General features: G+C 51.2%; 1 pseudogene; it reads left to right on the forward strand.

Annotated features, from left to right (window-relative positions):
* The first annotated feature begins 2,710 nt into the window (after nucleotides 1-2,710).
* On the forward strand, nucleotides 2,711-3,618 carry LOC146209750 (uncharacterized; annotated as a pseudogene).
* The last annotated feature ends 1,247 nt before the right edge of the window (nucleotides 3,619-4,865 follow it).

Raw genomic sequence — 4,865 nt, forward strand, 5'->3', positions numbered from 1 at the left:
GTGTAGGCGTTCCCCCTTATCTAAATTGGCCTCCCCCATCACTGTAACTCAATGGAATTGCCGAGGGCTACGGTCTCGCACTAAGCGGGCCGACCTTCGGCTTTTCCTCTCAACTTTCGAGCATATGCCCGCCGTGGTGGCCCTTCAGGAGCCAGGAAGAGGCGCCACCCTAACAAACTATACGACGTTTCAGCAGGACCCCTCGTGTTGTCTATGCGTTCATAAAAATTACACAGCAAATATGGTCGACTTGAACCTTCAATTTGGCTATTCCCATGTAATGGTGACTCTCCTCCCCCTCCGCAAGCAGGACCCACCACTGCACATTATAAATGTCTACTGCCCACCTAAATTGCCAAATGTATCATTCTCGGACCTTTTCAGCCGAGCGCTGAAAGCTGCGGGTCGGGACCCCCTCTTGATTGTGGGCGATTTTAACGCCCCCAGTCGAGCCTGGGGGTACCACCGTGAAGAGAAACGTGGACGCAAGTTGGCGGAGCTTGCGTCTACGTTGGGCCTGTTGGGCCTCGCTCTTCACACAGACCCCGTCCACCCAACACGTATAGGTAACTCCGTGACTCGGGATACGTGTCCGGATTTAACCTTTACCCGCAACATTCAGTATGCTGACTGGGTCAACACTGAGGAAACACTCGGTAGCGACCACTGTATACTAAACACTACAATTCGGACCAGACCATTAGCAAAACCCACAACACAGGCTCGACTCCCAGACTGGTCCAAATTTAGGAAAATTTACAACACAGCTACATCTATACTCGAGCAAGGCTACCAGTCATGGTCCGAACAATTGGTTTCTAGCCTTCGCTCTACCGAAACTAAAATTCAGCTTTCCGAGGCGGTATCAGACGTGGATAACCACCTCCTCCACCTCTGGGAAGCGCGGCATTGCCTTGTCCGCCGGTGACGCCGACAAAAGCATAATCGTAAACTTAAGGCTCGAATTTCCGAGCTCACCCAGCAGGCGGCCTAGTATGCGGCCCAGCTCGCAGACGCCAACTGGGTGGATCGTTGTAACACGGCGGCGCGGGAGATGTCCAGCAGGAACACCTGGCGGCTCTTCCGCGCTCTTATCGACCCAACGCGGACACTCACAGAAACTCAGAAACATTTACAACGTGCCATGCACAGCTTTCAGGGCAACACAACTCAGCTAGCGCACAAGTTGCGGGACCAATACTTGGGCATTACCCAGGACCCCCGCGGACCGGCGCACTCTTATGCAGGTTCGGAGAACGCTGAGCTGGATCAGTCGTTCCAGCTCCACGATCTGTGGGCGGCCCTGGCGAAAATTAAACGTGGCACAGCCCCGGGTCGGGAAAAAATTACAGTCAAATTACTAGCTAACTTACCCGACCCGGCCTACCAATCCTTATTGTATTACATCAATTCAATTTGGCTTGGGGACGCGCCACTTCCCATCGATTGGAAGACTGCTCTGGTCACTTTCATTCAAAAGCTGGCAAGGCTATCAACACGGACAACCTTCGACCCATTTCTCTAACCTCATGTGCGGGCAAACTAATGGAGACGATGGTGCGTGACAGGTTGTCCGAGTTCATGGAAAATCAACACATCTTCGCAGACTCCATTTTCGGATTTCGCCCGTACAGGTCCGCACAGAATGTTTTGCTACAACTTCATCGGGACGTTCTTGACCCGGTCGAATGCCCTCACAACGACAGGGTCATACTCGCCTTAGACTTGAAAGGAGCCTTCGACAATGTTACTCATGAGGTAATACTCACTCATCTTTCACAAACCGGTTGCGGACGCAACGCGTTCAGATACATTCGCCAATTTTTGACAGATCGCCAATCCTACATTAAAATCCAGGACACCGAACATGGCCCGTTCCAACTTGGAACCAGAGGAACACCACAGGGTGCAGTGCTGTCTCCTCTCTTATTCAATCTGGCTGTGATGCACCTGCCGGCCCAGTTGGGTGCTGTCGCTGGTGTGCAGCATGCGCTGTATGCCGAAGACATCACCCTGTGGGCCACGCAAGGTTCTCTTGGAGATATTGAGGCCAACCTGCAGCAAGCGGCAACCATAGTGGACCGTTATGCTCGCCACTGCGGCCTTCAATGCTCCCCTCAAAAATCTGAATTTGTACACATACGCCCCTCACCAAAGTGTACGGCCAAAATTGAGCTCTTTTTAGAGACAGGATCAATTCCTGAACGCACAGAAGTCCGGGTACTGGGGCTCTTTATTCATCAACATAGACGGTCGGACACTACCTTGGCGAAACTCCGTAAGGTGGGGGACCAGGTGGGCCGCATGGTCCGCCGGGTTTCTAACAGACGTGGGGGGTTGCGGTGCAAAGACGCCTTGCGGCCGGCGCATGCATTCGTGACCAGTCGAATCTTGTATTCGACTCCTTACCTCCACCTTCGGAAACAAGACGAGGATGCACTGGAAGTCGTCCTGCGCAAAATTTTTAAGAGACCTCGATCTCCCCGTGAACACCTCCAACCAGCGTCTACTGGGCCTGGGCATGGTGAATACGTTTCGGGAGATCCGAGAGGCTCACTTAACCAACCAATACACACGTCTTTCTAAGACACTATCGGGTCGCCGCCTCCTTGCCCGGCTACACATAAAACATACCACCCTTATGGAAGATCGTGTATGCCTCCCTTTCGAGTGGAGATGCGCCCTCCACGTACGCCCTCTTCCTAAAAACATGACACGTGAAGACCACAATGGCCGCGCCTGGCGCGGGCGAAAGCCCTGGGCCGCCGTTATGGGTCGAAACTCGGCATTTACTACGTGGACGCCTCCGGCCCCCACCATGGGGGATGGTACACGGCCGCAGTGGTCCACCAGTCTAAAACTGTTAACAGGCTTATATTTCGCGCCCGTGACATAAACCACGCGGAGGAGGTTGCCATTGCGCTGGCAGCTACCCACACTGATTCTAAAACAATTATCTCCGACTCGCGAGGGGCCTGTCGGAACGTCGAGCAAGGCTGGGTGCCATACCTAGCCTACCGACTACTTCAAAATTGCACCTACACCGGGGACCCCGCTTACCGGAAAATAGGATGGGTTCCTGCTCATATGGGTCTCGAGGGGAATGAGGCAGCCGACGCAGCCGCCCGCGCGCTCTCTTTCCGGGCTTCCCATCTCGACCCCCTAAATCAGGATCTCGAATTCGAACCCGCGTATTCTTTTAAAGACATTGTTCTTTATTATCAATCTTGTCATAGCCTTTACCCTCGCCCAAGTAAAGGTCTATCAAAGACGGAGGAGCGGCTTCTACTCCGTCTTTATACCAACACTCTGCTGTGCCCGGCAGCACTAAAACATTTTAATCCCTCCTTCACGGGCAGTTGTCCGCACTGTGCGGAGAAGTCTTCGGACATCTACCACATGGTGTGGGCTTGCCCATCCAACCCAGCTATTCCTCCTCACCCCAACCCCACTCGGGAGGACTGGGAGGCGACCCTGCTCGGCTGCTATGACCTGCAGGCCGAAAAGGCCTTGGTCGAGCGCGCTCGGGCAGCGGCCGACGCCACTGGGGTCCCGTACTAGGGACCCCACCCAGTATCTGTAAGGGCTGGATTTTCATAGATCCGGCCGATGCATACATCTACCCCTTTTTGATTCAATAAACGTTTGTCACCACCACCATATGAAACAGTGACATCCCCAAGGTAGAAAAAACTTTTCATTTATAAATAAGTCCTAATTTCCAGTATATTGCTATGGAGCTCGAAAAAGAAAGATTTTGTTCCCCCTGGTACAGCCATAATTTTTACTCTTTTAAGGGATGACTTCCATGGACCTGCATAGTACAACGATCTGTACAACGGGATCGGGAGAAAGACATCGCACAAGTCCTTGTAAAGTTTCTTTCGCGTCACACTTGATAAATATTCATACGAAAAACGGGCTTGCAATACAAGACATGACGTGTACACTTCTATAAGGATTACGAAAATCCTCCATTGCATGCTCGGCGAACTTACAACAAAATTTGGTAGCACTCTGTTCAATCTAACCTGACACATAGTTCGTAAAAATGGGTCGTTTGTATCACGAAAGAACATAAAACGGTTAACCACTTGGCGCAAATATAAATGCGCCAAACCAACTCCTCCAGAGCGGACGCGATGAAACAAGCTGGTTCGGCGGGTGCGCTCCCGAGTACTTCCCAACACAAACATGGCGAACACACGGTGAAATCTCTGCAAATTCACACGAGAACAATGCAGTACTTGTAACACGTACGATATCTTGGTACGTCATATCTTGCCATATATGCCATATCTTGCCATATATACCATATCTTGGCGCCACAGAAGCGACGGGTGGTGTGGCCTTTAAATGCGCTCTTGTTCATTTTGAATCAATGCACTAAAGACGGCGCTACGGACGCAACTGGCATGATGAGATGATTACTGCTAGCAATTTTATTCCGGCAAACTATTTTATTGCGTATGCATGTTAGTTAATGCACTGCAATGTATACTCAAACAAACATATAGCTTTATTGGGTGCCTTTTTGTTCTTTAGTGACGCAGCTTGGCACTTCCGTTGCTGCAGTTTTCAAGGAATGGCAATACACGGCCGAGTCAGTGTAACGTTTGATTATGTATAGGGTTGGAACGCTTCTTCGAGTTCTCCATGGGAAATGAACGATGTATTGTAGAAAAAGAACGCTGGGCGGTGAAGTGGCGAAGTGGTAGCATCAAGATCAAACCACGACGTCACTGATCGTCACTACGCACTTTTCTGGTGCCTAAACCCGGGAACGGAACGCCTATAACATCAACGGAATACCAAGTTCGACTCAAGCGACATGCAGACCTCGAAGAGGAAAAGGAAAGCTCTGC

Source organism: Amblyomma maculatum, chromosome 1, assembly GCF_055883805.1.
Source record: "Amblyomma maculatum isolate TAMU_Amacu chromosome 1, ASM5588380v1, whole genome shotgun sequence".
In the NCBI taxonomy this organism is placed as follows: Eukaryota; Metazoa; Arthropoda; class Arachnida; order Ixodida; family Ixodidae; genus Amblyomma; species Amblyomma maculatum.